A 12,086-nucleotide genomic window follows, 5' to 3' on the forward strand; every position below is an offset into this window, starting at 1 on the left:
ACCAGATAGCATGACGGGCCAAATCGGAGAACCGCATCTCAAACTGCGTCACAGACATATCACCCTGGCGGAGCCGCTCAAACTATCTACGCAGCTCCTCTCTGTGAGATCGAGGCACGAACTTCTCCAAAAAGACCATGGAGAACTGCTACCAAGTAAGGGATGCTGCGCCAACAGGCCTACGCCTCTTGTAAGTCTCCCACCATCTGAGTGCAGCCCCAGAAAACTGAAAGGTAGTGAATGAGACCCCACAAGTCTCCAAAATACCAGCAGTACGGGGTATCCTCTAACACCTGTCCAAAAAGTTCTGAGCATCCTCTCTGTCTGTGCCACTAAAAGGTGGTGGCTGAAGTCTCCCAAACCTCTCCAACCTACGTTGATCATCCTCAGGCATAGTAGGAACCATATAATCCTGGGCAACAGCAACCAGCAGGGATAGTGGTGCCTATGGTGTCTGAAGTCCCTGAATAACCTGCTCGGGTGTGCGAGCGACAGGAGTCTGAGTGCCTCCCCTAGACTGAGAAGTGGTTGCGGCCATCAAAATAGAGACCGCCTGAGCAAGGCCAGTACACTCTATCAGAATCTGAGCTAGGGCCTCCTGAAGGCTTGGAATCATAATAGGCACAGGTGGTGCCTGAGCTGGTGCATCAACAACTGGAACTTGGTCCTGGTTTGGGACAACCGATGGATCTGTAGGTACTGCCCCAACTGTTGTACGGGCTGCACCTCTGCCCCTACCACGGCCTCTACCGCAGCCTCGGCCTCTCGCGGCCCTGGCTGGTGGTACTGGTAGCTGGCCCTCCTGACCGGTAGCACGAGTCCTCACCATCTGTGAGAGAAGGAAATAACAGATGTTTAGTTACTAGAATCAACAGATTCGTACGACAAGAATTCAAGAATGTGGAGTTTCCTAAAGGTTCTGCAGCCTCCTGAAGATAAGTACAGACATCTCCATACCCATCCGCAAGACTCTACTAAACCCACTCATGACTCGTGAGACCTATGTAACCTAGGCTCTGATACCAATCTGTCACGACCCAAAACTAACCCCTGTTGTGATGGAGCCTATCTTGGAACTAGGCAAGCCGACTCATTTCCAAAACAAAACGATATTTTCATTTCAAAGATAATTTCAAGGTTATTTAACATAAAACCTCCATTTAAAGAGTTCAAATCAAAGGAAAATAGAAGTGCGGAAAAGAAAAGCCCGACATCGGGATGTCACTAGTCATGAGCATATACTACAATCTGTCTAACAATATCAAGGCTAACTCAGCCCCGGAAAATAGCTAAATACAACTAGGGGAAGATAAGAGGGAGAAGAGCAGGGGCTGCGATCGCCAAACAGCTACCTTGCTATCTCCAAGAAAATCTGCAACCAGAACACTCAATAACCGCTACCGTGTTTAGCTACACCTGGATCTACACACAAGGTGCAGGGAGTAATGTGAGTACGCCAACTCAGTAAGTAACAATAATAAATAAAGACTGAGCAGTAGTGATGAGCAATAAAGCATATAATATTCATATCAAGAAATCTCAGTAAAATACCACATGCTCTTAAAAAAATCAGGATTTGAATCAAATATCTCGTTTAAACCCAGTTCCAGTAGAAATCATTTAAAGATATTTTTCCAACAGTTTTTCAAACAAAGGCTCAATGCAAAGGTGAGCAAAAATGATGAAATCATAAACAGCCTCTCGGGAAAAACATCACTCATATACAGCCCCTCGGGCAAACCTCACAGTCACTCGTGCCACTCGGGCATACCTCACAATCACTCTTACCACTCGGGCATACCTCACAATCACTCTTGCCACTCGGGCATACCTCACAATCACTCTTGCCTCCTAGTCACTCAGCACTCGGCACTCGGCACTCGCACTCAGTAGGTACCTGCGCTCACTGGGGGTGTGTACAGACTCCGGAGGGGCTCCTTCAGCCCAAGCACTATAATCTGCACGGACAACTCACGTGCGATAATAATAAAGTATGCTGCAGGCAGGCAGCCCCAATCCACACTCATCCTCACAAATCTGGCCCTCGGCCTCACTCAGTCATAAGGTATGTTGCAGGCGGGCAGCCCCGATCCACACTCATCCTCACAAATCAGGCCACTCGGGCATTTCAGTAAAACAGGGCATTCGGCCCAAAATATTTATATGCATCAAAATAGAGTCATAAAACTGAGTTATGCGGTAAACAATTATAAACATGACTGAGTATAGATTTTTCAATCGAAAACAGCGAGAGGATAGTAAGAAACAGGCCCCAAGGGTCCAAACAGCATTGGCGCAAGGCCCAAACATGGCATTCAACCCAATTTACAGAAAATCTTTCTAAAACATATAAGTATCAATGGTTTCAAAAAAGTATGCAACTTTACAGTTGCTACGGGGCGGACCAAGTCACAAATCCCCAACAGTGCATGCCCACACTCCCGTCACCTAGCATGTGCGTCACTAAAAATAGTAGAATGATACAAAATTCGGGGTTTCATACCCTCAAGACTAGATTTACAATCGTTACTTACCTCAAAACGTGAAACATTTTACTCTACTATGCCTTTGCCTCACAAATCGGCCTCCGAATGCCTCGAATCTAGTCACAAATAATTTGTTTCAGTCAATAAAATTCATTGGAATTAATTCCACAAGATAATAATGATTTTTCCATAAAAATCCGAAAAATAGCTCAAAAATCGCCCGTGGGGCCCACGTCTCGGAACCCGACAAAAGTTACAAAATCCGAAAGCCCATTTAACCACTAGTCTACCCATACCAATTTTTTTAAAATTCGACCTCAACTCGACCCTCAAATCTACAAACCTTATTTCCAAATTTCTAAGTTCCAATCTCCGATTCACACCTCAAAATCATGTAATCTAGTCGGATTATTTGATGATAATTCAATATTATGGAGTAGAAATGATCACAAGAGACTTACCTAAAGTTTTCCTTGAAAATATATAAAAAAATCGCCTCTCCTCAAGCTCCAATTTGTTAAAAATGGCAAAATGGGACGAAGTCCCTATTTTTATAATTCTGCCCAGACATCCTCGGTTCTACCTCGATCTTGGCCTTCGATCCTGGTCCTCGGTCCTGCCCCTCGATTATGTCTTCGACCCGGCCTTCGACCGTGACCCTCGACCCTGGGCTCGATCATGCCTTCGATCCTGGCCCTCAACTCTGGGCTCGATTATGGCTTCGATCGTGGCCCTCGACCCTGAGCTCGATCTGGGCTTCGATCGTGGCCCTCGACCCTGAGCTCGATCTGGGCTCACATCTGGGCTCGATTTCTGGGCAGAAGCAATTTCCAACAAAAGGAAATTGCAGCAGCTGTTCTAGTTCAATTTTTGATCCGTTAACCATCCGAAACTCACCCGAGACCCTCGGGACCTCAACCAAATATACCAACAAGTCCTAAAATATCATACAAACTTAGTCGAATCCTTAAATCACCTCAAACAACGCTAAAACTATGAATTACACCCCAATTCAAGCCTAATGAACTTTGAAATTTCTAATTTCTACAAACAATTCCGGAACCTATCAAATCACGTCCGATTGACCTCAAATTTTGCACACAAGTCCTAAATGACATAACAGAGGTATTCCAATTTTCAGAATCGGATTACGACCCTGATATCAAAAAGTCAACCTCCCGGTCAAACTTCTCAAAAATAAAACTTTCGGCATTTCAAGCCTAATTCCTCTACGGACTTCCAAATAATATTCTAGACACGCTCCTAAGCCCAAAATCACCATACGGAGCTATTGGAATCATCAAAATTCAAATCCGAGGTCGTTTACACATAGGTCCATATCTGGTCCACTTTTCTAACTTAAAATTTTTAATTATGAGACTAAGTGTCTCATTTCACTCCGAGTTCCTTCCGGACTCGAACCCACTAACCCGATATAACATAATATAGTTGAATAACACCAAAAAGAAGTAGGAATAGGGAAAACGGGGTTATAACTCTCGAAATGACCGGCCGGATCGTTTCAATGCACCCATCCTCTTGCCAAGTAAAAGCAGATTTTATGTACAAATTTTCAATGGTTTAGCCATAGAGAGTAGATGGCACCCATGCTCAAATTTTGGCATTGGTGCCTCCGGTCGAGACCCTATGGACACACATTAATATAATACTACGTATTTAGTTTGTACCTCGTCACTCTTTTTTTGTTTTAGTTCTATTTTTTTCCTTCTTATCATTTTTTCCTTTTTTATCTCCTTCTCCAAGTCTTCAGGTTAAACAACAATTTAAGGAGTCAGAAATTAAACTACTTATTACTTGCATTGAGATTTGTCTTATCTTGATCCACTATAAATTAGTTTTATTATAAATAATTTATGTGACAATAAGATCTAAGTCCATGATGAGACTTGTTTTAAATATTTTTATCCAAAATTATTGCATAAACATATTTGAATTTCAATCAAATTATTAAAAATAAATTCAAAATTTATAGGATAAAATATATTTTTCTTTTTTTTGGATAAGCAAGTCACATATAAAGAACTTGTCATATGCTCTAAGAGCTTTTTGATAATTTCATTTTCTTTTAGCTATAAAATTTGCAAAGTTTCAATTTTTACAGTATTAAATTTTCATTAGTATTCTACTTTTCCTTTTTATTTTTGAATTATATGCTAAAGCCTGAACATGTTTTAAGATAAACATTTTGCAATGATTGTCGGATTAGAATTGATAATATTAATGATAAACACATATTTAGAATAGTAAGATTGTAGCTTATCTCGTTGAATAATATGCAAAATTATTAATATGTCATAAAACACTAAAAATAATATACATCACTTAATATTATGACAAGTATCGTGCTGCACCCATGGTCTTAAAATCCCGGATCCGTCTCTTTGTCCTCGTTCAAGAGACTATGGAAGTAAGTCTGCCATCTCCGACGGATATGCGCCTCATCCAACAAAACTCTACCTTCTTTGTCCTTGATGCACTTTACTTGGTCCAAGTCACGGGCCTTTCTCTCTCTCACCTTGGCTAGCCTAAACAAACTCTTATCCCCGCCTTTACCCTCAAGTTCTTCGTATAAACGACTAAATGCTGCAGTCTTAGCCGCCGTAACCGCTAATTTCGCCTCCTTCCTAGCCAGCTTCTAGCATCTTTTTTTTTTCAAAATCACCAAGAACCATAAATGAATAAAAGCTAAAAGCAACTACGCGAATGAATCAAAGGACAGAGCAGAACAATCCACAAAGTGGCTTCTATTTAAAATGTAGACTTTAAAGCACAGAGTAATTGAACAAAACAGTACAGTTGGGAGTAACTTTCCCTTATTAACTTTTGGGATATAAGTGGAATTAATTGGTAGACTTTATGGGTTTTTCTATGTTAATCTTTCTGAATGAAAATGATAATTTATTACTGCAGTTGGGAGTAACTTTCCCTTATTAACTTTGGAAACAGATACTCAACATCTGAAGCTATATAGGAAATTCTTCCCATTTGATAATAATATGAGCCTACTGATATTGATAAATTTGAACAGAACAATAAAAACCGAGTAAGATTATCCAGCGGAATGCACATTGTATTTCTATAGTTGATTATATCACACTTTGTTCTTCGTTAGGAGGTTTTGAGATTTTGAAGTTCAGTGACTTTTTGCAGTAATCATATTTTTTTTTTTCCCTAATATTAGGTTGTATGTGTAAAACACCCTTAATCCAGCACTAGGGGTGATAAACGGGCAGATCGGATCAGATATGAGCGGATTGAAAACGATTAATGTAAAAATGGATAAAATATCCGACCTGCCCATATTCAATACAGATAGAAAATGTGTTAATCAGTAGATAATTATGGGTATTTATTCATGGCTTCTTGAATATGGTCACTTTTGGGAGAATTTCTAGTCCTCCAATTTTGAGGAACCCCAATTTGAGTTTTTACAAATGTAAAAGTTAAACTCATTGGTGTATCTATTTTTAATCGGATAATATATCCTCTCCTTTTTAAAAAAAAAACATGTTTATTATTCAATTTATTTTTTATTGAATAATATAGATGAATAATTATTTTTTTAATCCATTTTGCCACCACTATCCAGCACAGTACCAGTCATTTGACTTTGTCATTGAAGATGGATCACATGATTTGTTCACATTATAATTGGGGAGAAGATTTCAACATTTTACGAAAAATGCTACCTATAAGGGGAGCGGAGAAGAGAAAAGATAGTTAATTTTAAGATGGCTAGAATTTTAATACTTTTTCTTGTATCTATCTATCTATATTATTATAAAAGCAGGAATAATTTATGCTAAATGTTGAACGACTAAAATAACCTTGAAATATTGATAGACTTTTATGACATTAATTATTCGTATAATTTAAGGATATAATTGTAAATTATCTAAGGCTGGTTTTTCTTTCCATTTAAACTACGCATACATTAATGCTACATAGCTGACTTTGGGTCAAATTCTTTTTCTTTGCGGCATACTTCTTCTATCTTACTTTTTGTTGGACAATATATGGCCTACTTTCTGTTGGATATATGGTTGATTTGGTTTCTACATAGCTCAACTTTATTTTGTAGCCTTTTCCTTTTTTTACAACAATATTTTTTCTTATTTAATCTTCTCCCATAGAATTCAGCTAACTCACCGCCAACTTTTTTTTGGTAGCCTTTTCCTTTTTTGACAACAATATTTTTCTTTATTTAATCTTCTCCCATAGAATTCAGCTTAATTGCACGAATCCATGTAGGAAAAGAATAAGCCAGTTATTCCTATAAAAGATGATATTGTTCCACATTGTTCATTGTTCTCTAAAGGTTTTGGTGTAAAACGAAGCAATTTTCTCCAAATTCATTTTTCGTAATTGAGTAAGTTCTTGTTTTTCGTAATTGAGTAATGCTTTAGGGTCATGTATCTGAATTAGAGAGAAAAATAATGACATCTTAACTTTTATTGTAATTATTTTTGTGTCGTACTTCTTTATTTTTCGGCGTAGTTTTTAGTTTTAGATATCAAAGTCTTTTACATTGACGTAGTATTATGTTTAAATTGTATATCTTTAGAGATTAATGGTTTGTGTTATTTCAACTAATGTTAGTGTAAGAATATTAATTTTCAGGTATTACATAATATTTTACAGCTTTTACTTATATATTGCAGGTATTTCGCGCAGTGTAATGGAATCGGATTTGGACACACGTGCCAAAAGTAATAAACAAATTAATTCAAGTCAATACACAAGAAAAAAATCTAAAAAACACGCAACATAAGTTTCACATATTGACTATATGAGACCAAATATTTCTCCTCCTTCATACAGTTAAAAGACACCAAACGAAGCAAATTTTCATGATTCAATCTATTAAGTCTTCTCATGTGCATGAAAGTCTTCCTTGTCCATTTTCTCCATTTAATTAAGAAAAGTATAGTAATAAGAAAATGAATTAGCTAATAGTAGCAATCTTTTGTATCATAAGGTGCATGACATTAACACTTTCCTGGTAATCAGTATATTCACAAATTTTATGTTAGTTATTACGAACGCCTATTGTTACACTTGCGAGGCACGTACATAGAGACTAGTACTATATTAAAAGCATGAAGACCCTTAGTAAAATGTCGTTCGCCTTTTTTACCCATTTAAAATAGAGTTTACACTGGACAAAATAGTCATTTGATTATTTTCCTAATATATAGGAATAGTCATTTAATTATTCTCCTAATATTTAAAACTTTAATTTTTCTAACTCCTTCCGATTCTGGAATTGTAGACGCTTATTATGATTTAGTTATAAGCAAATTGAAATGGAAAAACTATGCATAACTTACGTCTCTAATTTGCAATTAAAACAATATCCTCCTTTATTTAGGAGTTAATAGCTTTTTGGCAATTAACTATTTTCTAAATATTTGATTTAGGTTAGAGCTCCTAATATTAGGAAATCTAAATTATAAATCTCTTGCTTAATATTTTTAAAACGTTAAAATTAACTAAGATTTTAAGGACAATTTCATAAAGGTATGTAATTGTAGATTCTGTGTTTGCAAAGGTGAAGAAGTGTTTGATTAAAGGGTAATGGACATACCTCTGTATGCGAGACAATCAACATATTTTTTTTAATAAAAAGTCTTTCTCTGCTATCCTTTGTATTATTACTTAAATAATTTAATCTTGTAGATTTAATTGATTTTAATTTCATGACAAGATATAAATCTATAATCTAAGTAGGAAACTATAACTAATTCGTTGACACGCCTTTGATTTTATTATTGTTAGTTAAAACATTTATAGCCGATCATAAATTTAAATCCAATTAATTCAATACAATTAAATTAAATTATCTTAGTAAAAGTATAAAAAAAAAATGACTTTTTGTGAAAAATTGTGTTTGATTCTCTACGTATCCAATAGTATGTCCATTACCCTTTAATTAAATATATATTTTATAAAATTTATGTACCAAAATATAAAAAAACATTCTAATAAATACTAATTATCATTCACTATTATGATATTCTTTAACTCAATAGCAAATGTTAGAAATACTTTTAAAATGATATTTAACAATTGCATGTTAGATATACATAATTTAATAATGTTATTATAATTTTTAAAAGTTTTATACTTTTTGATATGGGGACTCGCGCTTCTAAAACTAGTTTGTTTAACAGTAGGAAAGTATAGAGAAGCAACAAGAGTTAAAATAGGCTTTCGTATGCAATATTAAGTATTAGTAGAATACGTTCTACTAATACTTACAATAAGTTTTCTTTTAAAGTTAACTTCTACCTATAAACAAAACCAGATTAATCTCCAACTAATTTCATTCTGCCCTATTTCAAATCATGGTGTGACATTAAATTGAAGGGGAAAAAGGAAAGAAAGGGGTTTATATATTTGTACATAAAATTATTATAAGGATAGGCATCTTAATTATACTTGAAATAAACAACATTCAGTAGCAATAAAATATTTCGGAGAAAATATAAGAGGGATAGATTAAGCATAGGATTTCCCTCATCGGCTGGCACAAAGAAAAACAAGGAGTTGGAGGGGTATAGAAGCATGGCAAGGAGCTACATGAAACATACTTACCTGGACGGGGTCAATGGGTGATCAATAAGACCCATGGCCTAGGTTGGTGACTTCCATTGCACTTTGGAGGGATGCCCGCCTAAGGTCGACCCAAGTGGTCGAGCCTACGTCATAATTTCTGGTAGCGGGGGCCTGTGTTCGCGCGGCCCCTACCCAATTCTAAACCTAAAATTTTCTCCTCATTTGGTTTTATGTTGTCTAATGGCCTGAAATTCCCACAATGAGTTTTTTTTTTTGCTACACGAAAGAAAGCTATCTTAATGTAACTATAAAGGATGCAACTCAAACAACCTGCAACTGCTCTGTTTTCTGCAATTCAATCACAAGAAAGACAAAACCTTCATTGGAAGTTCAAAATATTTAGTCGAACACATTCTATGCAACTTTTCATCATAATCAGGTTATGAGCTTATATTTCTTCCCAATCAGCAAGAAACTGAGAGAAATCAACGCTTAAATACCTATGAATCAAATGATGAAGGAGACAGAATAGCAAAGGGCCGTTTCTATTTGAGATGTAACCAAGTGTAACCACCAAGAACCTGAAGTCGCTTATATTTAAAAGGTTACTTAAGCAAAGTGCAAAACTCACGCAGCCATGCATTGAGCACAAAGCGAACTATTCTTTCGCCTTTTACTAAAGAATACCGTGTGCGCGCTGCATTTAGTGGCATACGCCTATTTTTGGAGGGGTTCTCGAATTGAGTATCCCTACAATTCCAGTTTAATCAACTATAACAATAACGATCCAGTAAAATCTTACAAGTGGGTTCCGGGGAGGGTAGTGTAAAACTACCTCGAGGGGTAGAGAGGCTATTTTCGATAGACCTTCGATTACGCCCGGCACTATGAACCAGTAAATAGATGGAAAGCAAAAACAGCCCGGCACTATGAACCATTCCAGTTTTAATCATTGATGTTAATAGGGATATAAGTGGAATTAACTGGTAGACTTTGTGGTTTTTCTATGTTAAACTTTCTGAATGAACATGATAATTTATTATTGCAAAGTTGGGAGTAACTTTCACTTATTTATCTTCTGAACATTCTATTTAGGGAGTTCTTCCCTTGACAATAATATACTATAAAATTCCACGCTAATCCCCTACAATTCTCACGCAGCTACGCGGTGAGTACAAACTACAAAGCGAACTATTCTTTCGCCTTTTACTAAAGAATACCGTGTGTGCACTGCACTTAGCGGCACATGCCTATTTTTGGAGGGGTTCTCAAATTGAGTGCCCCCTATATACAAATCTAGTTTTATTCTTTCAATGTGATATTCCTAAGTAACAAAGGTTTTTTTCCCCTAAGGATTCTTTTCCTTTGCTTAACATCGATCGGATGATCGACGCGACGGCCGGGCACGAGCTACTCAGCTTTCTCGATGCCTATTCCGGGTACAACCAAATTCGGATGGACCCAGGCGACCAAGAATAGACTTTCCTTATCACTAAATTTGGCGCCTACTATTATAATGTTATGCCATTCGGATTAAAGAACGCTGGTTCCACCTATAAACGCATAGCAAATCGGATGTTCGAAGAACAAATAGGAAATTCAATGGAAGTTTATATTGACGACATGTTAGTTAAGTCCCTGTGAGCAGAGGACCATTTAAAACATTTGTAGGAAACCTTCGACGTATTGAAAAAATATAATATGAAGCTGAATCCGGAGAAGTGCGCATTCGGGGTTGGATCGGGAAATTTCCTCGGATCCGTGGTATCTAATCGGGGGATGGAGATTAATCTGACAAGATCAAGGCCATAGAAGACATCATCATGATGGACAGCGTCAAGGTCGTTCAGAGGCTGACCGGGCGTATAGCCGCCCTGCGCCAGTTCATATCAAGGTCCTCGGACAAAAGCCATCGATTCTTCTCACTGTTGAAAAATAAGAATAATTTTTCCTGGACCCCGGAATTCCAATAAGCTTTGGAAGAACTCAAACGATACCTTTCGAGTCCGCCACTACTCCACACTCTGAAGATGGATGAGCAACTGTACCTCTACTTGGCAGTGTCCGAGGTGGCGGTAAGTGGAGTTTTGGTCCTGGAAGAGGAAGGTACGTAATTTCCTATTTACTATGTTAGTAAAACTCTAGGTGAGGCCGAAACAAGGTATCCTCACCTGAAAAAATTGGCGCTCGCTTTGCTAAGCGCCTCCAGATAACTAAAATCGTACTTTCAATGTCACCCTATATATGTCGTAACCTTTTACCCACTGAGGAATATCATGCACAAGCCCGAGCTCTCGGGCCTATTGGCCAAATGGGCCATCAAAATCAGTGGGTATGATATCGAGTATTGACCCCGAACTGCCATAAAATCTCAAATTTCGGATGACTTTGTGGCCGACTTTACGCCGGCCTTAGTGCCCGAAGTTAAAAGAGAATTATTGTTAGCCTCGGGGGCTATCTCAAGAATTTGGACCCATTTAACGAACGACACCTGTTATAGCTATCAACTCTCAATTACCCACTCAATACCTCTCGGTCAAAGTGGTTTTGCCCAATTTAGCTCCAACATCCAGCATTCCTGCAATTTTACACATTTCATTAGTTTCGGGAACATAATTCAATGCTTATAGACTAAAACAAAAGCTAAAAGGCGCTAATAAGTAGTCAAAATCCCCACTTATCAGTGCCTCAAACACAATGGTCCAATCTCGGGATCGTGCTGAAGCCTCCTATGGGTAATGTAGTTAGGCAGTCTATTAAAACTGTGAAATTGACTAAAATGAGGTAGAGTATGAGGCTATGATTGCAGGTCTCGAATTGGCTAAAAGTCTTAGTGTAACGACCCGACCGATCATTTTGAGCTCTAGTACAATGTTCAGCAGTTTGAGGCCTTGAGTAGCTTCACTTCGGGTATTATGATTTATACGTGTGGTCGGAATTGAACTCGGGAAGTTCGGAGTTGATTGGAAAGAAAAATCTAAATTCGGAAACTTTAAGTTGAAAGAATTGGCTAAGGTTTGA

General features: G+C 37.4%; 3 non-coding genes across 3 annotated transcripts; all 3 read left to right on the forward strand.

Moving 5' to 3' along the window:
- Positions 1-9,096: 9,096 nt before the first annotated feature.
- On the forward strand, positions 9,097-9,257 carry LOC117273299 (U1 spliceosomal RNA). The gene has a single exon (XR_011410774.1). It is a non-coding gene; the product is annotated as a U1 spliceosomal RNA (small nuclear RNA).
- A 441-nt stretch (positions 9,258-9,698) lies between these two features.
- On the forward strand, positions 9,699-9,815 carry LOC117273300 (U5 spliceosomal RNA). The gene has a single exon (XR_004503304.1). It is a non-coding gene; the product is annotated as a U5 spliceosomal RNA (small nuclear RNA).
- A 409-nt stretch (positions 9,816-10,224) lies between these two features.
- On the forward strand, positions 10,225-10,347 carry LOC117273301 (U5 spliceosomal RNA). Its single transcript, XR_004503305.1, has one exon. It is a non-coding gene; the product is annotated as a U5 spliceosomal RNA (small nuclear RNA).
- The last annotated feature ends 1,739 nt before the right edge of the window (positions 10,348-12,086 follow it).

Source organism: Nicotiana tomentosiformis, chromosome 8 (assembly GCF_000390325.3).
Source record: "Nicotiana tomentosiformis chromosome 8, ASM39032v3, whole genome shotgun sequence".
Classification (NCBI taxonomy): domain Eukaryota; kingdom Viridiplantae; phylum Streptophyta; class Magnoliopsida; order Solanales; family Solanaceae; genus Nicotiana; species Nicotiana tomentosiformis.